At 40.2% G+C, this 25540-nt stretch overlaps 1 protein-coding gene and 1 long non-coding RNA gene across 4 annotated transcripts in view; one reads left to right on the top strand and one right to left on the bottom strand.

Moving 5' to 3' along the window:
- COL4A3 (collagen type IV alpha 3 chain) overlaps positions 1 to 25540 on the bottom strand; it is a 136570-nt gene that overhangs the window by 85436 nt on the left and 25594 nt on the right. The window lies entirely within an intron of this gene.
- LOC147578714 (uncharacterized) lies at positions 16065 to 25350 on the top strand. Of its 2 annotated transcripts, none has more exons than XR_015255591.1 (3): positions 16065 to 16486; positions 21761 to 21936; positions 25187 to 25350. It is a non-coding gene; the product is annotated as an uncharacterized LOC147578714 (long non-coding RNA). The 2 variants fall into 2 exon arrangements; XR_015255590.1 differs by lacking the exon at positions 25187 to 25350 and adding an exon at positions 23405 to 23782 and having other exon boundaries at positions 16067 to 16486.

The raw sequence follows: 25540 nt of genomic DNA, 5'->3' as shown, positions 1-25540 counted from the left end.
CTTTGTTTTTGTTCCAAGTCTTGAATATTACAAGTTTTTTATTATTATTATTATCATCTACTATCTGTATTTTTTTTTACTTTACTAAGAATTAACAATAGAAAAGAAAGTTCATCTCAAAACTAGAAAAATTTCCTGTTAACTTTACATTTAAATTTATTGTCTTCTCAACCTAAAAAGCATTCTAAGTTCATCTTAAGTGATGTTTTTCTCCAATTTGGAAAATCACCAATCCAGCTCTGACTTCCTGGTAGAAAAAAATACAGTAAGAATAAACATAGGAAAATTTTAAAAAAGATTCAGATATTTGATGAAGAAACCTTTGGCTGACAATTCTCTGCCTATGAAGGTCAATCCTGGAGGTTGTCTGACCTCCCATGTGCTAGTGGTGGGGGAGGGGGACAGACACTCTCTGTCATTCTAAATCATAGACTGTGAAGACCGCAAGAGGCCTTAGGTTTCATCTGTCCAATACTGAGTTCAAGGTTGGTCCAGATTTTATTTGGAGCCCAGAATTTCTCCTTTTCACTTGGGCAGAGGAGCTGACTACATTTGGGGGAGACTTACAAGCATAGAGGCCATCATACTTGCTAGTTCACTTGCCCATGGCTGGGGCTGGATTGGAGAGGTGGGGTTTTGTTCCAGGTGTGCTCCCCTTAGAGAAGACTAACTCATCATGGCTGAATTGGGCTGGGCTCGATTCCTGGCTTGCATTGGCCACTTTTGTGAAAATATTTTCTTCCTAAAAGTGGAGGGCAGTGAAGGCTCTCCAGTTAACCCTTTGACTGGGGCAGGACATAAGCCAACAAATCACATATAGAACTCTCTATAAAGGATAAGGAGAGAATCTGGTATCCTGAATTTGCTTTTCAAAATAAACTATAGAAATGTTTGGAATGTTTTTGTTGCATTTGTTGTGATTAATGTGTTTCTTTGATAGCACCAGTTCGAATCAAATTGTGATAAAAAAAAAAAAACTCTCTGTTTAGTTTCATGGTATTCCAATGGAAAGTTAGGATTGTGGTTCTCAACTTTTAGTGTACATAAATTACCTGGATCCCTTAGCAGTCTGGATTTTTCCAGAATCCCAAGCCTAGAGAATAGTTCTGAGTGCCTGGAATCTGCATTTAAAACAAACAGCCCAGGAGATTGGTTTGCAGGGGTTCCCCAGACCACACTTTGAGAATCTCCTTTACATCTTGAGCCTTAAACAGCACATGTTTTCACTCATATGTGGAATTTGAGAAACTTAACAGAAGACCGTGGGGGAAGGGAAGAGGAAAAAAATAGTTTCAAGGAGAGATGGAGGTAAACCATAAGAGACTCTTAAATACAGAGAACAAACTGAGGGTTGATGGGGATGGATGGGGGAGAGGGGCAAATGGGGGGTGGGCATTGAGGAGGGCACTTGTTGGGATGAGCACTGGGGGTTGTATGTAAGCAATGAATCATGGGGATCTACTCCCAAAGCCAATGGCACATTGTATACACTGTATGTTAGCCAACTTGATAATAATAATATTGTCAAAAAAAAAAAAAAAAGAAACTGACACTCATCTGGAAAACTATTACACTGATTTCTGTGGTATTTATGGAATAAAACAGTATTTAGTTTTAAAAATAGAGGTGAGGATTAATTATCCACCATAAATAAATTTCCCAATTGTATTATGTCACTTCCTTGATTAGAATTGTTTGTTCATTCCTCACGGCCGGCAGTGCTGAGTCCAAACTCATCAGCATGACGTACGAGGCTCTTTGTATTCTGGTTCCCCCTATTTCCCCAGCCTCGGAGGCCACTGGTCACCCCGAGCTCTCTTTTGCATTCCTGTGATTTTCCACATGGTCCTTCTTTGGCCTGAATGCCCACTTCTCAATACCCCTTACTCTGCTTGGCTAAGTCGTGCTCATTCTGGAGCAGTTCAAAGGTTACCTCTTCCGGAAGACTACCTCCCTAAATCCTCTAGGTAGTTACTTGCTCTCTCATCTGTTTTGTGCGTAACTGCTCTTATAACACATATCTAATTGCATTGTAATTGTTTGTTTCTCCACCACCTAACAAAGCTTCTCTTAGGAAGTCACATTTTACTCATCTCTGTGTTCCTAGTAGAGGGGACAGTTTACAGGGCAGGGGTAGAAAGGAGTTATTCTCCCAAGGGAGGGGGGAGAACATGACATCTGGGCTTATTTGATTATACAACGAGGCCCTCAAGACATACCTCGGGGGGGAGGGTGGGTGTCCATATATATGGAAAGGTATAAAGAGACGTGTAACAAATATCCCTTCACCTACCACCCAGCGTATGAAATAGCACATTACAAATATGGGTGAAGTGCCCTGTGTTGTCTCTACAATCAAGTTTGTTCTATAAAACTGCCTTATCCTGGGAAAACTGAACAGGCATCACTCTCTCCTGCTCTGGTCCATGAATGGAAGAATAATTGTGGAAGCTGACATGCTCCTGAGACTCTGTCTTCAGCAAGTACAGGAAATAAGAAGCTAGAGACAATGTGGGCCCCAGGGAGTTTGCAGAAAATCTTGGGCAGAATTTGGATTTCCCGTGGATTTGAGATGCTATTCCAAGAATTCCAAGTAGTTTTAAATCTCAAAGGGCAGGCTACTCCTAGATAGCACGGGGCTACAACTGTAAGTAGTAGATGTCCAATAAATAGGGACTATATGGGAAGGTAGATGATGGGGCACTAAATACATGAAGTTGGTAGGCATAATTTATATAACCATATAAGATACGTATGTATTGTTAAAGCGACAAAAGAAGGTTAAAGATGAAACTGGGCACATGTCAAGAGTAACACAGTGCTTCATGGCCCTGGAAACAGACTATGGAGAGAGAAACCTATAAATATGGTGATGACAGCTGGAGCGAGACATCATACAAAAATAAATAAGAAAGTGTAAGCTGCGTCTCTGGAAAAACAAACATTTGGATATTTTAGACATTTTGATGGCTAATTTTCTTCGTCTCTTCCAGATGACTAATGCCAAGTAAATAAAAATCATAGGGAGCAGGTAGATGAAAAAGCCAGGGGAGAATTAACCAGAGTCCTTAGGATGGGCACCGGGAAAAAGAAATGGACTAGTTGGCATAGTGGAGTATTACAAATGGGAGGGACTAAGAGAAGGTAAATGCACCAGCTGGAAAGCACAGTGAGTGGGAAAGACCAAGATGAGGTAGGAATGATGGGTCACTGAATGCTACTGAAACCAATACTGCACTGTATGTTGACCAACTAAAATTTAAAAAAAAAAAAAAGAAGAAGAAGAAAAAAGAAATAATGGGTCAGTGGACAGAGATTTCATTCCATGCTTTCTTATTTTAGATCGGAAGGAGGGAAATTCTGCACCATGGTGACATCCCTTTGGGGGGAATAAAAAGTACATGAAAACTGAGTTTTTATTAATTCCATACTTTAGAATAAAAAGGAAAAGTGGGCAAAATGACAATTCAGAATTTGAAGCAATTGAAATCCAGGTCACTATATCTCTTTTATTTATTTATTAAAATTTTTTTTAAGGTTCATTTATTTTATTTTGAACTCATGAGCGTGAGATCATGACCTGAGCCAAAGTTGGATGCTCAACCAACTGAGCCACCCAGGTACCCCCAGGTCACTAAATTTTTAAATGTTAAGCATCAGATATCTTTTGGAGCTCTCTGACATGATCGTATTTTCACACTTGCCTAATATTTGCTTCGCTTTGCTCTGGATATCAAAAATACTGTAGGGCTGGGGCGCCTGGGTGGCGCAGTTGGTTAAGTGTCCGACTTCAGCCAGGTCACGATCTCGCGATCCGTGAGTTCGAGCCCCGCGTCAGGCTTTGGGCTGATGGCTCAGAGCCTGGAGCCTGTTTCCGATTCTGTGTCTCCCTCTCTCTCTGCCCCTCCCCCGTTCATGCTCTGTCTCTCTCTGTCCCAAAAATAAATAAACGTTGAAAAAAAAAAATACTGTAGGGAGCCTAGGTGGCTCAGTCAGTTAAGCACCAACTTCAGTTCAGGTGATGATCTCACGGTTTGTGAGTTCGAGCCCCATGTCGGGCTCTGTGCTGACAGCTCAGAGCCTGGAGCCTGCTTCAGATTCTGTCTTCCTCTCTCTCTGCCCCTCCCCCATTCACACTTTGTCTCTCAAAAATAAAATGAAACATGAAAAAAATTAAAATATTGTTTGTTTTGCTAAAATAGACTTTGATTGTTCAACTTGGGCAGACAGAGCAGGCATCTAGATAGCTTGCTTCACTGTGAGTTTTGGAAAGAAGACTACAGAAAGAACAACAAAAGCTTATTTAAATTAGTTTTCTTAAGACACACGTCATCGGTATCATATCCTGATTTTTAACAATGCAGTGTTTTTGCTTTGGATGACATCTTTCCAACTGTGCAATTGCATTTAGAAAACCCTATAAAAAAAGGCATAGCTATTCTGGCAAATTCAAAAGAATTACACACACACACACATGCACACACGCACAAGGGCATACACACACCTATACGATGGTGCCGTTGCCCTATAATAAGACTTTGGTAGCTAAGGCTCATGGTAGCAACAGTGATGTGTGCAGCGTGTAGTCTTTATACAATGTCGGTAGTCAGTCACATTCAGTTATTTCAAAAGTCATTAACTCTGGGAATTTGAATGTGTGTTTTAATGGATGAATATGAATTATCACAGCAGTGCTGAAAATATCTTCTGCCCTCCAGCAAGCATGGTCTTGTTTGCAGAAACATCCTGCTCCGTGGAACAAAGCCAGTAGTGTCCCAAATAATGTGTAACTTTCAAGCTTCCAAATTTTATTTATTTATTTATTTATTTATTTACATATGAAATTTATTGTCAAACTGGTTTCCGTATAACAGCCAGTGCTCATTCCAACAGGTGCCCTCCTGGATGCCCATCACCCACCTTCCTCTTCCTCCCACCCCCCATCAACCCTCAGTTTGTTCTCAGTTTTTAAGAGTCTCTTATGTTTTGGCTCCCTCCCTCGCTAACCTCTCTTTTTTTTCCTTCCCCTCCCCCATGGTCTTCTGTTAAGTTTCTCAGGATTCACATAAGAGTGAAAACATATGGTATTTGTCTTTCTCTGTATGACTTATTTCACTTAGCATAACACTCTCCAGTTCCATCCACGTTGCTACAAAAGGCCATTATTTCATTCTTTCTCATTGCCACGTAGTATTATATATAATACTAGTATATTAGTACTATATATTATATATAGTATATTATATATATATATATATAATACTAGTATTATATATAATAGTAGTATATAATCCACAATTTCTTTATCCATTCATCAGTTGATGGACATTTAGGCTCTTTCCATAATTTGGCTATTGTTGAAAGTGCTGCTATAGACATTGGGGTACAAGTGCCCCTATGCATCAGCACTCCTGTATCCCTTGGGTAAATTCCTAGCAGTGCTTTTGCTGGGTCATAGGGTAGATCTATTTTTACTTTTTTGAGGAACCTCCACACTGTTTTCCAGAGCGGCTGCACCAGTTTGCATTCCCACCAACAGTGCAAGAGGGTTCTCGTTTCTCCACATCCTTGCCAGCATCTATGGTCTCCTGATGTGTTCATTTTAGCCACTCTGACTGGCGTGAGGTGGTATCTGAGTGTGGTTTTGATTTGTATTTCCCTGATGAGGAGCGACATTGAGCATCTTTTCATGTGCATGTTGGCCACCTGGATGTCTTCTTTAGAGAAGTGTCTATTCATGTTTTCTGCCCATTTCTTCACTGGATTATTTGTTTTTCGGGTGTGGAGTTTGGTGAGCTCTTTATAGATTTTGGATACCCTTTGTCTGATATGTCATTTGCAAATATCTTTTCCCATTCTGTTGGTTACCTTTAGTTTTGTTGCTTGTTTCCTTTGCAGGGCAGAATCTTGTTATCTTCATGAGGTCCCAATAGTTCATTTTTGCTTTTAATTCCCTTGCCTTTGGGATGTGTCAAGTAACAAATTGCTGCGAGCTTCCAAATTTTAATACTTTGTCTCCAAAGAAAAGTACTTAGGTCCCACCACAGAGACTATGGCAACCAAGGATTCTGTATGCACATTCTTCTTGAGCAATTATCTCTGCTACTGAATTCAGTCGCTGAAACCATACATTTCATTTCTGATTCTTCATGTGGTAAATAAACTCCTAGATGGCATACAGATAATTTCCACAATTTACAACTTCCCCAGGAAAGAGGAGGAAGAACTCCAAATTAACCATCGTGTAGCGATGGTATACTAAGCATTATTTTTTCTGTACTGTGTCAGCTTTTTCAATAGCCCACATCTCTGAACTGTGGCTATGGGCACAAATGCCCAAATACCACAGAGCTATAGCCAAGAAAATATGGTGGCTAAAATCAAGTTATTGCAAATGTTTAAAACCAGCAAATGTGCCTTCATAATCTGCATGCCTGTTGTTTGGTGTATTCCATGCAAGTTTACAAAACTTGATTGAAGTCTGTGAAAATAGATAAAGTCACTAATCTATATACGATTGCTAAACAAGAACCTCATTTGGAACCAGGGTTGCTGGGAAACATGAAACATTTTAAGAAGTACAATTTCTAGATAACTAAAGTTCACCCCTACAAGTACCCAATCTTTGATCAACGGTCATTGTGTTACATGGTCTTTTGCCTTTGTAAATAGACTGTAAGTGACATAATCCTCCCTTTCTAAACACGATTGCTGTCACTGTCAACACATTTGTGCCCCAGTGGATTCTTGGCACACAACTGATGACGAAGAAATATTTTTTGAGTGATGCTATTGCACGTATTGAGATATTTGCATCTATATCATTTGATTGCAGGAGGGTATGTGGTTTCATTTGCTAAATATGCTTTGTTTTTTTCTTTTGAGGGAAGCTCTTTTCATGGGATTAGGCATTCTGCTTTTCCTTCTTTCTACTGGTGACTTCTTGCCTGTAGCTGTCTGTACCTCTCCCCACATTTCTTACTGTTTCATACATGCTATTATTTAAGAAATCGGGTAACTAAAGCTTGGTAGAATTGCTTATAAATTCAGAATAAAGAGACCCTGGGTAAGTTTTGAGGGCCTATAAACAAAGTTCAGAAACTTTACAGCATTGTTCTGTTTTTTTTTTTATACTACCTTCTAGATAATTGAAATCACTAGGAAGAATGTGATTATATACTGAATAAGCAAATAGTATAATAAAATATAGACAGTCATTTAAACAACTTATTTAAAAAACTCTTTTTGTGGTAAATATATATAACATAATGTTTATCATCTTAACCATTTTTTTCACATTAAAAAATGTTTAGTTATTTATTTGGAGAGACAAGGAGAGACTAGAGAGTGCACACATGTGTGCACGTGAGCAGGAGAGGGGCAGAAAGAGAGAGACAGAGAGGATCCCAAGCAGGCTCTACTCTATCAGCGGGGCTTTATTTTTGAGACAGAGAGAGACAGAGCATGAACGGGGGAGGGTCAGAGACAGAGCGAGACACAGAATCCGAAACAGGCTCCAGGCTCCGAGCTGTCAGCACAGAGCCCGACGCGGGGATCGAACTCACGGACCGCGAGATCGTGACCTGAGCCGAAGTCGGCCGCTCAACCGACTGAGCCACCCAGGCGCCCCCATCTTAACCATTTTTGAGTGTACAGTTCAGTATTGGTAAGTACATCCACACTGTTGTGCCACCGATCTCCAGAATTCTTTTCATTTTGCAAAACTGATATTCTGGTCCCATTAAACAGCTCCCCATTTTCCTTTCCCCACCAGCCCGTAACAACCACCGGTCCATCTCTATGAATATGACTGCTCTAGGTACCCCATAGAAGTGGAATCATGCATTATTTGTCCTTTTGCGTATTTCACTTAGCATAACACCCTCCAGGCTCATTCATGATGCAGCATGTAAACACCCTCTTGTTTGTTATATCAGAATTAAAATTTTAATACCAAGACATCTGTGATTGAAAGCCACAGTCATGAGATGCATACCTACACACGTGATGCTAGGAAAAGAGTGTAAATGTGCCCACGAGATAGACAAGATCTCCAAGGACTCAGTTGCATACATTATGGCCTATCAGTGCTGTGGAATATTATGGAGATTTACAAAAAGGTGAGGCAGATCCAGATGCTTTACCTTGGAGAGAAGATACGACATTAGGTAAAGAAAATACACAACTAAACAGAGTGATCATATTTTTGTATGACACACATACGTATATGCATAGCAGTAGGTCTGGAAGTATGTACATAGAATAGTTAAAAATGGTTACTTTCGGTGGTGGGACTAAGGTATCTTTCAAATTTGACTTTTTACTTTCTTGAATGGTTTTACAACTTTGGCATCTCCATTACTTCGCAATCAGGAATTAAAAACAATAACATTTTCATGTTTTTTAAAAAAAGGAAATAATAATAATGAGGGAATGGAAGGCCATTGACCTATCCACAAAAATGAAAAACAAAAATGCTTTGCTAAGACAAGTCTATTTTAGGTTTAGTTTATGTTACTTTCTCCTGTCCATCCTACATTCTAAGCCAATTAAAGAAACAAACAAACAAAAACCCATTATAAGTTTCAGACATTCAAGAATGAGTCTGTCTGAAAAATGTTTTCAGGTACACTTTTCATTTTTGCGGAGTTGATAAATAGTGCCCTTTGTAGGTAATGATGTGATAAGAACGTTCTTAAAGCAGACGCCCAGACTACAGAGCCCTATGAGTTTACAAAAAGCCTCTTCAGAATATGAATAAAAGGGAAGAAAGTGAACATACCCGGCAACCATATTTCAAAGGACTGGGCCGTGAGTCTCCAGTTCTCCACACACACATCTCTGAAATGTTTTCACTTTACACAGCTAGTGCAACAATAAGGAACAGGTATTTGAAGAATGGAAAGCCAGTTGTATGCCTAGAGATAGGATTGTGAAGTGTTTTCATACATTCTGGCTTAAGGAATAAAAAATGAAAAAAGAACCTAGGACACATTCTACAGGGAGCTGGATTTACAGCAAGAAACAGAGAAAAGGTTCTGATGCTAAGCTGTTGTGAAAACACAAGTTCCTTTAAAACGTGTGAGAGACAAACAACTTTTGTTTAAGCCAGAGAAAATACAAACAACAAAATCCCGCTCAAGGAAGACTTCTGTAATAGAACACTAGAAATATTACTGGCATGTCTATATGCTCTTAGTTATAATATACTTGGGTTTGAAGAAGCTCTAAGAATAATTCAATACAACCTTTTAATCTTTAAACCGAAGAAAAGTATGATACATATTAATAATCTTGTTTCCCCGGGGTGTCTAGTTAAGGGATTATAATACACATGAATGGTATTTTACCCGCTTATCAAGAATTCTCACATCAATTTCCATTCCTAATTTCGTGGTTTGGTACCAGAGTCCCAGAGGCACACAGCCTTCTCGATATGTGGAAGATAGGATGAACCAGACTCCAAGTGACTTAAACCATCTTGAGAACGGATGCTCAAATACATACAGTACAGAATTAAGTTTCTGTCTGGGAACAGAGTTTCACCTGTGGTTGCTTCTAACACTCAGTCAGAATCTTTGTTACATGGCGGCTTTGACTTTGTTTTCACGTGCCTCTTGTCACTGAAAGGGCAGAGACAAGAATTTACATCTCTTAGGTACGGATTAGAGCAGGGGTGGAAAGAAAGCCCACAGAGCACATCTGGTTCACTGCCTATTTTTGTTTGGACCCCAAGCTAAGAATGGTTTTACATCTTGAGATGTGAAAACACTATCATTCGCCTTTCTAGGAGAACAGTTGTTCAGAATGCCAAGGACATTGCCTCTTGGCCCACAAGCCTAAATATTTACTATCTGACTCTCCAGAAAAAGTGTGCTGACCCCTGATATAGAGGAGAAAGATTTGGAACTGGACAGAAAGCAAAAATACTTGAGTTATTTTTCAGACTGTATGACCTCAGGCCGGATGAGGACCCTCTCTGGGTCTCCATACTCTTATACATACGGTCTCTTTGACATTGAATCCTAGTTTGTGTTTCAGGCTACCCTGTAGCTGTTTGAGAAATCCTAACAAACCTAATTTAATTTGCACAGCTTTCAGAGAATAGCACTGTGACCTTGATTTGGTTTGGAAGAAGCCAATCTGGGTCAGGATGAAAGGAAGTCATTATGGTGTTTACAACTTTCTAAAGGTCAAACCCCAAAGTTTGACCAGAACCGATTGGTTTATGAATGACTGTCCCTATTCTGATTGGGTCAAGAACCATCTCTAGGGCAAGGGTCTTAGGTTTTACTTTAAATGTTTATAGGTTATAAGGCTTCTAGTCTCCAAGCAGACAATAAGGGCAATGGTGCGTCTTGTCTCTGAAACCTCTCAACTACTTTCACCAGGACCTTACAAATCATGGATGTTCCCTCATGCTGTGGCCTGACATCTGACACCCTTCAGTGAGAACTGAGAATGTTCTAGCATAATGATGGGAGCCATATGCATTGGGGATGACTGAGAACCACAAAAAGTTGGAAACACCATTCCAAAATGTATTTGGAAGCACAGTGGGCCCATAATAGCCCAAACATAAATTAATAAAAGAACCAGGGAGGGTGTATGCCGTTCTAGATTTCAAGACTTGTTTTACAAAGCTTTGGTAATGAAGACACTATGGTGTTGGTGTACAGATGGAACAACACAGAGAACCTAGAAATAGACCTGCCATATATTGAAACTTTACATATGACTGAGCCAGTGAAGCCGATCCCTGGGCAAAGGATAGACGTGTAATAAATGGTGCTCAGTCGATTGGTCATCCATCTGGAAAACAACGCAAAGTTTTTCCAACTCATACTTTACAAAGGGTCAATGCCAAATGGACTAAGGACTGAAATGGAAAAGATAAAATTTTTAAACCTTTTTAAGAAAATTTAAGAGTATTTCTTTACGACCTCAGGGGAGGGAAGGGTGTCTTAAACATGACGCAAAAGCACAGGCCATCAATGAAAAAGTTGATGCATATTAAAGCAGAAAAACTTTTGTTTTTCTAAAGATCACATAAAGAGAATGAAGAGGTTAAGTCATAAACCGTGACAGGATATGTGCAACACATATGACCAACAAAGACTTCGTCTCTTAGGAATCAGTAAGCGAAGCAAACCAACGGACAACAGATACGACCAGTCATTTTACAGAAGGGGGAACACAAACAGACTGTAAATATACACACACATGCTCAACACCTTTAGTGATCAGAAAAACTGCATGCTTAACTCAAACTCAGGTTATGACTTCATGCACATCATTTTTGCAAAAATTAGAAGTGGGTTCCAGAATGGCAAAAATTAGGTCCTATGGCACCAACTGAAGATGAAGAGAAACTGAAACTCTCATATCCTGCAGGAGACACTGTAAACTGTGTTCCACCATGAACGTAGCATTTTCTAATGGAGACACATATGGGCCTTCTAGTATATTCTAGCCTTCTAGTATATTCCCTAGAGAAGCTCTGACACAAGTGCACCAGGACAGATGTACAAGCAAGTTCAGCACAGTATTGTTTGTAACAGTAAAAATGGAAAGTCTCCACACATGCTTCAAGGATATGGAAATATATTCATAGAATATGCAGTATATATAAACATATACGTATTCCTAAACAAATAAATATATAACTATATGACCATATATATATTCACCATATATACATATGGTTAAACTGTAAAAAATTAAAAAGTAGCATGGAATTCCAAACCACCTTTGGTGGCTAGGAGATTGTGGGAAGGGAATACAGCTGTGGTAGATCACGCGGGTATCAAAGCCACTGATAACGTCCTCCAACTTAAGGCATGCACACACCAGAGAGTATTTTGTACTCTTTACACTGAGTTAGGAGTCTAGCGTTTGAATCCCTGCTCCACTACTTTCTAGCTGAACAAAGCACCAAAACTTTCTGAGCTTTCCGTTTCTTCATTTGCAAAACTGGGTAAAGAACGCTTCCCCGTGGGTTGTTAGGAAGCTTAGTGGAGATGAGAACCCGTAACATTGACTGCCAGTGCTTGTCAGTGGTTCTCATGAATATTATCACCCTGTGATCTAGCTTGACCTTGATTTGTGCATACAAATCTCGGCTGGGGGGGGGGATGTTAAAATGCAGATTTTGGTTTAGTAAGTGTGGGGTGGGGCCTGAGAGTGTGCATTTCTGGCAAGTTCCCAGGTGAAACTCATGACGTAAGCAGAAGGAACCAGACGATTCTTTCTACTCCTATTGTTCCCACAGCAACTCCCTTTTTCTGCCTTCCTAGTTCCCTTTTTTTCTGCTCTCTCAAATTCTCTCATTCTTCTTGCCCTGTGCCTGGTCCCCGTCCCAATCTATCAAAACCCTACTCATTCTTCAAACCTAAAAATCTAATTGGTTGCACACTAGAATTGCTTGGGGAGCTCTTAAAAACCTGTGAAGTCCCAGACTACTCTCCGGACCAACTGATTCAGAATTTCTGAAGGCTGTCCTCAGTTGTCATATTTTTTAAAGCTGCCCGATGATTTCCATTGGAAGACAAAGAGAGAACTTCTGCCCAAGGGCCTTGACTGAGCAACAACCCATCCACATACGATGGGGTGACTCACCAGGACACCTCTCTTAGGACATTTGGCATCTTGCTGTTTTATTTCATTACAAAGGTTCTTGTCCCATGCTACTTAATCAAATGAAAGTTTCCTGAAAATCGAGATGTGTCCTAGTAATATTGAAAGCTCATGAAAATCACAAGAGAACATTTTGAATGAGATTTCAAAATATATTTCTTGTATTGAGTTGTATACTAACTAGCATGAGTTTTGATTGTATGAAATGGACGATGGTGCTATCATTGATAAATATTTTTAGAGTAATATCCTTGCTCCCAAGTTATTTTTTTAATTAAAAAATTTTCAATGTTTATTTTTGAGAGAGAGAGAGAGAGAGCACAAGCAGGGCAGGGCGGGAGAGGGACAGAGAGAGAGAGGGAGACACAGAATCTGAAGCAGGCTCCAGGCTCTGAGCTGTCAGCACAGAGCCCAATGTGGGGCTCCAAACCCATGAACTGTAAGATCATGACCTGAGCCGAAGTGAGACACCTAACTGATAGCCACCCAGGCACCTCGCTCCCATGTTATTTTTTTTTTTTTATTTTTTTTAACGTTTATTTATTTTTGAGACAGAGAGAGACAGAGCATGAACAGGGAGGGGCAGAGAGAGAGGGAGACACAGAATCTGAAACAGGCTCCAGGCTCTGAGCGGTCAGCACAGAGCCCGACGTGGGGCTCGAACTCACGGACCATGAGATCATGACCTGAACCGAAGTCGGACGCTCAACCGACCGAGCCACCCAGGCACCCTTCCCATGTTATTTTTAATTTCAGTCGAAGACAATCTCAGGTATCCGTTAATATTCTCAAAAAATGTGCACATCTCTGGGATTATTTACAACAACAAAATCATTTCCAATATAAAATATCAATTCTGTAATTATAGAGTATGATGAAAGTATTGTAGGACCTGAGACACTGAAAATAAATTCTCTGTTATAAGGAATCTCAAAATGTTTGTGCTAGTGCAGAGATTGCTAATATAGAACAACAGAATTTTATTGTGAAGCGTTAGCTTTAATATATGGATTTGATTGTTTAAAATTGTGAAATAAAAGAAAATACATTGAACCTTTAAATTTCAAGACACAGGGGCGCCTAGGTGGCTCAGTCAGAAAGCTTCTGACTTTCAGTCAGGTCATGATCTCACGGTTTGTGAGTTGGAGCCCTGCGTTGGGCTCTGTGCTGACAGCTCGGAGACTGGAGCCTGCTTTGGATTCTGTGTCTCCCTCTCTCTGCCCCGACCCTGCTCACGCTCTGTCTCTCTCTCTCTTTCAAAAATAAATAAACATCCAAAAAATTTAAAAATATTTCAAAATACACGTGAAGTTTTATACAATATCCGTAAAATAGCTGAATCTACATTTCTGCCTGAAGAAACTTTTGTTTACGATTTGGAATATAATCAAATCTTTCCATAATTTTCATTTACGCATTTTAAAGGTGAACCAAAAGGACATATGAATCCTATTGTTCCTCACTGCTGTTGTACACGACACACTTCATGCGCTGTGTGCCTGTATATGCAACCCGTGACTAGCCAAGTATACCAGAAAGATTAAAAACGGTCTTGATTTTTAAGATTTGTGTTCACGTGTGAACACATATTCACAAACACACTGGACACTACATGTTTTTGTTCTGAGGATCCAGATGCAGAGAGGGAACATCTTAGGTTCCTTCATTAAACCTTTCCCTGATTAAAAAAAATTTTTTTTAATGTTTTTATTTATTTTTGAGACAGAGAGAGACAGAGCGTGAGCAGGAGAGGGGCAGAGAGAGAGGGAGACACAGAATCCAAAGCAGCCTCCAGGCTCTGAGCTGTCAACACAGAGCCCGACATGGGGCTCGAACTCACAGGCTGTCAGATCATGACCTGAGCTGAAGTCGGACGCTTAACCGACTGAGCCACCCAGGCGCCCCTAAACATTTCCCTGATTAAACAGGGAAGCTACACATAACGTAAGAGATAATGTGTGGTTGAGGCAAGTCTGGGATGAAACTGGAAAATCCCTGATTCTTGGTCCTGTGTCCAGCTGGGCAATTGTTGGGTAACAGGATTAAGCTAAGAAAGAGGCATTCATAAGGAAAGTACAAATGAGGAATTCTGTTAGCCTGCCTCTAGAAACTAAAAAATTCTGTATTCTTGAGCCATCATTTGCATGGGCCCCATATATATAGTGAATTCAGTAATGTTTGTGAGAGTCTCTAGCAGGATTCTAGTGAAGGAGAAGGGGGCAGGGGGAATAAAGGAGGAAGAAAAAAAAAGCGAGGTAGGAGGAAAGATGGAGAAATAGAAGGGAGAGAAGAAAAGAGAGCAATGAAGGCAGGATCTAAAATAACACCTTAGATTTACTGAACATTCACGTGGACAGGCATTGCTCTAAGTGTGCTATTTCTATAAACTCATTTAATGTTTACAACGCATTTCAGATAAAAGAAAACTGAGGCCCCGAGAGATTAATTTTCCAAAGGTCACCGAGCTAGTAAATCATAGAATGTGCGTTTGAATTCAGGTAGTCTAGATTTACTGCATGCTATCAAGATGACACCCGATGATATTTGTGCTGTAAATTGCCGCCGTCAGGAAAAAGGCAAGCTCCATGCTGCCGAGGATCTTATTTTTTCAGTACTGCGTCCTCAGTACCATTTGAGAGTGGATGTGAGTTAGTGAATATTTGTTTAGTCCCTACTGTGGAACTGGTCTAAGTGCCGGAGATCCAGCAGCGAACATTCCACACACACTCAAGAAGCTTATATTCTAGGGGAAAGTACTTGATATATGGAAAATATGTGTGCAGGATTATCCTGAAAATAAAATGAACTAGGAGATAAAAGCGGACTTTGCTCCTGTCATATTGGGTTCTTTTTCTTTTAATACCAACAAACCAACATCATCAGTCAATACAGACAGCAAGCTTCCGGTGCCAAACAAACAAACAAGAACAAGCAAACAAAACAAAAAACCAAAACCAACACCAACAAACAAAAAAGCCATATAGCAAAAAACATAAAATACATATAGCAAACGTTGTAACATTGGATAGATAGGACAATGAAACATGCAAAAACATGGGAACAGCCACAAAGAAAATACAAACTACACAGTTGTCTGAATCTAGGTGAACTACATAGTGCAGGCTCGCTAGAATGTGTATGTTCTGATATTGACACCCTACAATGTTACACTGAATTGGAAACATCAAGTTCCAACGAACCTTTGTTTAATAGTACACGGTAATACAATAATTCTGGAAAGGAATTCTGCACCTGGGGACTTTCATGCTGCTAACCAACCTTGAAATCAAACTGCTAAATAGGGCTTAGTGCACTGGCAAATCTTGAAGTCTTTTTTTTTTTTTTTTATACCAGTGTTCAGGTTAATGGTTAAGGGTTGGTATTTAAAGTATACTGCAGTTTCTTTTAGTTAATAATACATCATCCCATGGGTTCTGAAGAATCTGTCAAAACAAATAATGGCAAACTAAACCAATGCTTCATTTGGACTAGAGGGTGCCTTGGACAAAATGAATCTGGTTATCCGTTTCCAATAGACAGGAGCCATTAATTTCCTTAGGAGAGATCTATAGAACTGGAATGCTTGAGTTTCATAGATGGTTTTAAATCTCTTGTTCCATTTAGAATTGTTTCTATTTTACTGGTGTTTCTCACTGTTGCCTGTAGTAACATCAGGTATTTCTCAGTTTTTAGAATGAACTATTTGTTTCTTTAAACACAGGACCCCACACCTTGGATTTCACAGTCTATTGAAATCAAGGTCAACTGGAAACTAATACTCTGCTTCCATTCATTTTGTGCCTTGAGACTTCAACCGAAACCACTGAGAGAGGATAGCCTCAAATACCATGTAAGTCTGGGATGTGACAATTTGCTTTCCAAGCCAAAATATGTTGGGATTTCTTTCTTCCTTCCTTTCTCTTTCTCTTTTTCTTTCCTTCTCCTTTACTTTCCTTTATTCCTCCCTTCCTTTCTTTTCTCTCATTTTCTATTTTGCTTTTTGATCTTACTTAACTATCTTGCTTAACTATTAGACTACTGTTAACAATTTACCAACAAGGAAAATTTTTTATTGCTTCTCAGTGGAAACATTTCATGTCTTAAAACTATTCATGAACTTATAAATAGGAAGATTTTTTTTTTCCACAGAAAATATTCCCTCGGTCTTTACAAGGATGCTAAGTCAAATTTGTTTGACTTTACTTTTACTCTTTGTCCTTTCTCTGGGGAGCTGATTGGCTCTAGAATACAGACTCATTGAGGTAACAACTTGATCTAACTTTAAAAAAATGTATTTGTTCAATTGTTCAAACAAAAATATTTTTATTTATTTATTTACTTATTTGTTTAATGTTTATTTTGAGAGAGCGATAGAGCACACGTACATGAGTGGGGGAGGGGCAGAGAGAGAGAGGGAGAGAGAATCCCAAGCAGGCTCTGGCTGTCAGCACTGAGCCCAACACTGGGCTCGATCTCACAATCCATGAGATCATGACCTGAGCCGAAATCAACAGTTGGATGCTTAACCAACTGAGTCACCCGGGGATGGGGGGCAGGGGGGGTGGCGGGTGGGCAAGTAAACTATTTTTAAAAACAATCAAGACACCTCATGTTTTACTGATTAAAATTAAATGTGAAAAATACCATTTCTAACCTAAGTTTAAGTAAACTTAAAGGAAAAATCCTTTCCAATTTCCTGCAAGGTGGAAAATTTCCACAATAACATTTTTGGGAAAAAAATGCAAAACAAAACCAAGTAAAAAACAAGCAGAGATTTTACCTTTGCGGTTGAAAACTGAAGTCAGAACCGGCATTGGGAATTAACATCACGAAGTTGATTAAAGAGACAAACAAGTGCAAGGCACAGAGACCTAAGGTGTTCTCTTAGTTCTTAGAGAACCCTGCTTTTGGAGTGTGCACAGGTTTCTAGAATTAACAGTCCAGACCAAAAACATTTCAGCTCTATTCGTGTTCCTGAAGGGGAACAGAATATGCCACCTCAAAATATGCCACTTTGGTATGATGCTCAGTTGCAGGTGAAGGCAACTGAGAACCAAAGGGATACAGGATACAGGATGTGCACTCTACCCTCCCCCAGTTGGCCTCAGAGCAAGGCACGTGCACCCCCGTGAGAGTGTTCTCCCCTCTCCCATATCGGGGAGTCTAGAACAACCCTTTGCACCAGAGACAGAGACAGTACAGAGGATGAATCTGCGTAAATAAACCTTAATAAAGAAGTCTTATCTACAATTAGCTTCTGCAACCTATTTACCACTCTTAGAAGCCCAAACCTCCTTTTCTCTGGCAGTCACTTCTCTATAATTTGTTGCCTTCTGTTAAAATACTGTGTAAGCCCCAAGTCTCACCACTTCTTTGGGTTTTTCACTTCTTTTCTGTGAGGTCCCTGTGCCTGTAAAAATATTGACGTCAAATAAAAGTTGTATGCTATTCTTCTGTTAGCCTATCTTCTGTCAGTTTAATTCACAAGCCTCTGGCATCGGACCTAAAAGAGTAGAGGAAAAGATTTTCCTCCCCTACACTGCCAAAGGGCCTGCTACAAACGGTTTTGTGAGTCTGAGCAGTTTTATAAGTCCTAGCACCCGTGTGCAGTGGAAACATAATGGGCAACAATTAAATCTACATGCGTTCTTTAAGCACCTGCGGTGTGCCATAGCTGTGTTTGGAACCGTGAAAAAAATGCCACGCGGGCCAGCCTCAAAGGAACCAAGGATGCAGAACAGAAGAGAAAAGACAACTGATGAGAGAACAAGCAACAGTGGAAACCCCATGTGGACCCAGGGTTATTTGAGATGATGGAGAAAAGCAAGGTGCCTGGGGCGGCTGCTGGCACCCGGGAAGGACTTCGTGATGCTTGAACCCAATATTCTTTTTATTTATTTATTTAACATTTATTCATTTTTGAGAGAGAGAGACAGAGTGTGAGCGGGGGAGGGGCAGAGAGAGAGGGAGACACAGAATCCCAAGCAGGCTCCAGGCTCTGAGCTGTCAGCACAGAGCCCATTAGGGGGGCTCGAACCCACAAACCATGAGATCATGACCTGAGCTGAAGTCAGACGCTCAACCGAGTTAGCCACCGAGCCACCCAGGCACACCAAGAAATACCTTTAGATGGTAGGGTGATAGGATTTAGCCCACAGTTGGGGTCTCTCCCAGCATTCAGCCGTGTGCACCTGGAAAAGGCTTCTCTCCTGAGCCTCAGCTTCCTTAGACTGGTCGAGGCCACCTGTACAAGCACCTACTTCTAGGACGAGGTCAAGCTCTGCTCTGCCTACCGAATGGGGTGCCTTCAAGGCTATGCATAAACATGCAATGTAATTCATTAATTTACATACAATATGTAAAGATAAGCCCTTGCTTCAAATTTTCTATCCTACAAATCATTGAAGGCATGACCCATCTTTCATCCTTCGTTTTCTTTTTAACATTTTTTATGTGCAGAAGAATTACCCAGGGAACACGGCTGAAGTGCAAGCCCTTCTGAACTTCTGCTCACTGACAACCAGTCCTGGTTCTGATTCAGGGAGTCTGGGCTGGGCTCAGGGATTTGCATATTTAAGTTCCCCCAGGTGATTCTGATGCCCTGGTTTGTGGATTGTTGTCCTGGGTTGTGGGCAACAATTCAGGAACACTGAAGCAGGGGATTAAGCCTGACCCTGAGCCATTTCTCCAGCTGAGTACTTTCAGAGACTTTAGGGAAGTTTCAAATCAATCTCTTTGGAATGTTTCAGATTAGAGATAAACCCCTTAGATCTGTTTTGATCCAGTCGTGGTTACTGGCTGAACCAAAATGAACTACAACAGGGCACTGATTATCTGGTTATAGTTAAATCCACAGGCCAAAGTTTTCCAAGTTGTGTCAGTGATCGAAACAACACAAAAGGGGGCAGCGGGGAGAGGACAGACAAAGAAATTAGCAACTGACTCTGCTACGAAACTACTGAGTTTGCAGTGACCAAGGTAAACCCTCCAGAGGAACATGGACTTTTTCTTGTGATAACCATCTCAAGATACTTATTTTGAGATGCCCTATTGCCATGCTGAAGGGTCTTCACTTATTGGTACTGTGCTTCTCCGTGCCCGGCCTGAATTTGTTACTCCTTCACTCATGTTCCTTAGCTAAGAGTAAAAACGACTGGTACTCTCCACTGTGAAACAAACCAATAAACAGAAACACTTCTATATATAAGGAAAATATTAAAACAGTCCCTCGGTTTACTCATCTTATTGTCAAGTGTGGTGAGTGCTAATTTGGGTCTTCAGTGAACATGCTTACATTTTCAGAGAGGGAAATCATTGGTCCAAAGTCACAGCCCCGCTGTGGGCCAGGCTGCGTGCAATGATGATATGATAGGACAGGGTGGGGTCTAATGCCTCAGGCCCTCGCTTTGATTCCTTGGGTTCAGTAGGACCACCCCAATTCTGATGATTTTCAGTCAATTTTCTTTCCAGCCTCCTTTAAAAAAAATTTTTTTTTTTTTAACATTTATTCGTTTTTTTTTTGAGAGAGACAGAGTGCAAGCAGGGGAGAAGCAGAGAGAGAGGGAGACAGAATCTGAGGCAGGCTCCAGGCTCTGAGCTGACAGCACAGAGCCCGACTCGGGGCTCAATCTCGTGAACCATGAGATCATGACCTGAGCCAAACTGGATGCTCTACCGACTGAGCCACCCAGGCACCCCCTCCCCAGCCTCCCTTTATACTGTCTCTAGAATGTAGATGGGTTGATTCCCTGTTAAACACCTTACACTGCCTTCAATATAAAATTGAAATGCTTCTAAAATGGAAAAAACCGAGGGGGGGCTTTCATAAATATGGAATATTTCTCCCCCTCCTGCTCCCCACCTTTTCTCTCTCTCCCCCCACCTCCCAGCAAGAACCCTGACCTTCCACCAGGTTGCCGGAACTCCTCCCTCCTAACTTTTGATGCTTACCTCGCCAGAGCAGTTTTACAAGTAGTTTGGAAACTTTTCTACTCTACCACTGGGATGGGAATTCCTTGAGTTCATCCCTGCTCATATCCCCAGCACCGGCACATGGCCTGGAGTTTTTGTTAAATAAATACATTTTTTTAAAGAATGAACGAATGATTTGTCTCAACAACTGATGTATATATCTCATGTGCTTCATTGAAAGTCATAACAAATAATATATTTATAATAATATTCACTTTTACTCAGCTCATCTGAAATAGTTTAGTACTTAATTGACATCACAGTACGTGTTCTTCCTAAGTGATACATTATATAAATATTTTTCTGTTTTCATAGACTACTTTTTATTTATTTAAACAATTTTTTAATTGAAGTATAGTTGACATATAATATTAGTTTCAGGTGTACAACATAGTGATTCGACATTTACATAAGGGACGAAATGCCCACCATGGTAAGTGTAGTTACCATCATCACCTTACAAGGCTATTACAATATTATCAACTGTGTTCCTGATGCTGTAGTTTTCATTCCCATGAGTTATTTATTTTCTAACTGGAAAATTGCTTTTAAGTGTATTTATTTACTTTGAGAGAGACAGAGACGGCGTGAGGGAGGGAGGGGCAGAGAGGGAACGAGAGAGAGAGAGAGAGAGAGAGAGAGAGAGAGAGAAGGGACAGGCAGAGGATATTGTCAGCACAGAGCCTGACACAAGGCTCAAACTCATGAACCGAGAGATCATGACCTGAGCCAAAACTGGATGCTTAACAGACTGAGCCACGCAGGTGCCCCTCTAAACTGGAAAATTTTACCTCTTAATCCCTTTCACCTATTTCACCCATCCTGCAACTTCCCCCGCCCCCCCCCCCCAACTGGCAATCACCAATTCTCTGTATTTATGTCTATTTCTGTGTGTTTTGTGTTTTAGATTCCACACGTAAGTGAAATCATACGGAATTTGTCTTCTTCTGTTTGACTTACTTCACTGAGCATAATACCCTCTAGGTCCAGTGATAGATTACAGTTAAATTTTTAAACAAGCATTGTGATAATTTTTTAAAAAAATCCACGTTTGAGGTTAAGAACCTACTTCTAATCAGACTCTGATGGCCATTCACAAATCCAAGTTTGCTTCATTAAACCCTGATTCCGGAAATACCCATCTCAGTTCCAGGCTTGGGTTTCAATGCCATGAGAGGTTAGCAAATGAAGATGGCCGTCCCCGCTATCGCTTACAGAAGATGACCCACATAGATGGCTAAGAACTGAATCAAATCTATTCTGACCAAGGGAAAAATGCAACAATCCTTAGAAAGACAAGCCAACAAGCTGAGCCTCACTAATACACAGGTAAGAGTGAAACAGGGGCTATTTCCAAGACATTTGGCAGTTTGACTGCGCTTTGCCTGGGCATAAAAATGATTTCCATATTTACAAAGGGCATGGAAGAGGCATGGAGTGGTCACACCCAGAGTTCTAGAGTTAGGCCGCCAGGCTAACATGCCAGCTTTACTACTCACCACTCTTACGACTTGCTTCACTTCACCTCCCTCTGCCATTTCCTCATCAGTAAAATAGAATAATCGTAACCTCCCTCATGGGAGTACAGGGGGATTCTAATTACCACATATGGAATGTTCACCACCATGCCTGGCACACAGTAGGCGGGCTCAGCAAGTATTAGCTATTGTAATTATCCACTTATATCTACTCTTCCAAGTTGTGTGTGTGTGTGTGTGTGTGTGTGTGTGTGTGTTGTGAGAAATGACTAGAAGATTTTCAAATGCTTTCTAGCATCTCTAGGGAAAAGGTTATGTTTTCTTTTTTTTACCTTTTTGATTCAATTTATAAATAAAAGTATTAAACAGCATTGCATCTCTCTAGAGCTATGACTTTATGGTGTTTTATTATTTTTTTAAATATACTATCCTGTGTTTTTATTTTATTCCTTCATTTTATTCTGCCAATGTTTTATTCAGGTCTTTTTCATCAGGACACTTACAAGATGGCAGTTTTTCTGCAATACCTCGCTCCAGTCTGGAGGTGGTTTATAGTGACTTGTAAAATAACACGGAAACAAAAAATTAGGACACCTATAATTTTAGTTTATGTACTAGGAGTTAAGTTGCGGGTTATTAAATATTAAGCTTTCCTGAAATGGAGAAAACTTCACTGGTGACAACTCTGGGATAAGAGCTTCCTTAAGGGGCAATTATTAGAGAACTTTGTTATTTCTCCCAAGATTATTGGCTTATTCTATTAATTCTTTTTCTTATTCTCTTAATAGTTCTCTTAGCTTTGATAATATATATTCTAATTTAAAATCATTGCAATTCATCTATGTTTCAAATGTATTAGCATAGAGCATTCAAACTATTTTTACTTACACGGGTACATGTCATTATTTCCACATTTTCATTTTGTGTCTCAGCGATCTTTCTTTCTTTCTTTCTTTCTTTCTTTCTTTCTTTCTTTCTTTCTTTTTAATTAGCTGAGACTGTGTTATCTTACTTCCAACTATTTGCCAAAGACCTAGCTATTGTATTTTATAGTTTTCTATTTTCACTGACACTCACTTGATTTTTCTCCTTCCGATTTCATTTTCTATATGTGAATTTTTATTTATTTTTATTTTTATTTATTTATTTATTTATTTTTCAATACATGAAATTTATTGTCAAATTGGTTTCCATACAACACCCAGTGCTCATCCCAAAAGGTGCCCTCCTCAATATATATGTGAATTTTTAAAGAAACCTTTTGAGTAGATTGCTTACTATATTTGTCTTCGTTATTTTGTTAAGAATGTGATTTACAGCACTGGCAGGTAACCCCTGGACCTCTCTTCAGGCCTGCTTCCTGTCCTGGGAGGCTCACTGTGACGTCCTCAACTGGGGCTCCATTTCAAGGGACTTCTGAGAAGTCAGACTTCCAGACAGAGATGGAGGGAGGGGGAGAGGGGTCAGGGTCTTCATCATCCTGACTCCCTCCCTGCCTCAGGGCCTTGAACTCCTGGGCCCCTCTGTCTGTGTTCTCTGCACCCCCCAGTTGGATGGCCAACCCAGTACCACCGTATTCCCGGCTCCCAGGAAAGGAAGGAGAGGTGGAACTAGTCAGGCTTCTCTGCTATTCTAATGGTTTCCCTGGACCTCACCTTTGTAAACAGTGTATCCATAAATAAACTCTGCTGAAATCATCTGATCATGAACGTGCCACGTGTGTCTTGTTGGGACACTGACTGACACCACAGCTATGCATTTTCCTCAGAGGATGTTTCCCACAGGATTTTATTCCTCATCTTCTCATTCGCAATATTTATTTAACTATCATGCCATTGTGATCTTGACTTCTTTAAGCTAAGAGTTATTTAGGAGGAAGATTCAAAATGTATAGGTAGGCTTGTTTTGTTCACGTTTGTTTCTATTTGTTTGTAATTTTATTGCATGGTGAGCTTGTTTTGATGCTTGCTTTATTTGTGTAATTCGTGGGATGCCATCAGCATTTCTTTGTGATAAATTATGGCCAATTTTTATAAATATTTTAGGGGCACTGGAAAAGAAGGATTTTTATATTCAGGAGATTGTCTGACATATCAGGTTAATTGTCAATTGCGCTATTCAGGCCCCAGTGCCATTCAAAGCATGGGTCTTCGTTTCTTAACCTGTCCATGATTAAATAAATATAGAGCTTGACCATAAGGATTTGGAAAGGGGAGAGTGATTTGACAGAGCTAACAATGCTGGCTGAATCTAAAACAAGAGATTTGGGCTTATATTTTATATCTTTCTTATTCTACTTTCTTACAAGTCATTTTCATCACATTTTACAACACTAATGGTCCAAGATAAAATGGAAAGTAAACCACAAAGCCAAACGGTCCCTTCACGACAGGAAGTTTGAGAAACGTTGCTCTAAACTCTTATTTTGGCCAATTTGATTTATCAAAGATCTTTTACGCACTCTTCACTCTCGCCCACACAGAGGACACATCTGTATCCACTTCTCCCCATCCCTTCCTCCACCACACATACAGAGAAAGTCCCAGTAAAAGGGACGCTTTCAAAGACTGAGGGTTTGGGTCACAGAAGAGGGCCGTCACGCAGTCTCTCTCCAATGACAGGTGCCGCTACTTTTGAGGACTTCACAGTCCCAACATCAACCCCAGGACAAGAGGGACACACTCATATCTGCTACATCAGTTCATCCCCACAAAAAGCTGAGGAGATCAGAAAACTCGAGCCTGGGATGGGTGTTCGTCCTGGTCTTCTGACTTCATCACTCCCCTGTGAGGTTGTGGGGAAAACGAAACGACCAAGTTGAATGTGGCAGCATATGCCACACCATTTCAACATTTCACAACGTTATACGCACATGAAGAAATTCCACAAAATGATAGGAGGGGGAGATAACAGCCGAACGCCAACCTAGCCTGCTTTCCAATCCTGTAGCCAGGCTTGGAGAAGCTGTTCGAGATGAACTAGGTGGTCAGCACCTGGAATAACGGAATTAATGAACCGTCTCTTTTTCAGATACATTTTGCATCTGAATGGTACTTATACTCTGTTCTAAAAGCATGTCTCGCTTTCTATCCTATAACCAGGGAAAAATTGAGTACTGGAATTTAGAGCAAACTACTTTCTTCTAAAGGGTGTGCTTCGGAAATTGAAGAAATTATGCAGTCACCGTTAGAGAAACTCAAGCTCCACGACTCTCATTAGCCTGTTTTGGATAAGGGCGCTGCCCTTGAAGAAATCATCGAACTCATTCCAGCGTCTTTGTGCTTTGTGAGAACAATAGCATTATTTTAAGTTCTTACTGTTATTAGTGTTTCACAAATGAATTACGGGAAAAAAATCTTTATTTTTAGCCTTTTGCAATTACTAAAATAAGAAAGTGGTTTCCATGAAAAGTTATGTGAGATTTCACAGTGGGTTTCTATTAGAATTACACTGAA

This window comes from Puma concolor, chromosome C1, assembly GCF_028749965.1.
Source record: "Puma concolor isolate L17-30 chromosome C1, mPumCon1.1.hap2, whole genome shotgun sequence".
Classification (NCBI taxonomy): Eukaryota; Metazoa; Chordata; class Mammalia; order Carnivora; family Felidae; genus Puma; species Puma concolor.
This window is presented reverse-complemented; position numbering and strand designations above follow the sequence as displayed.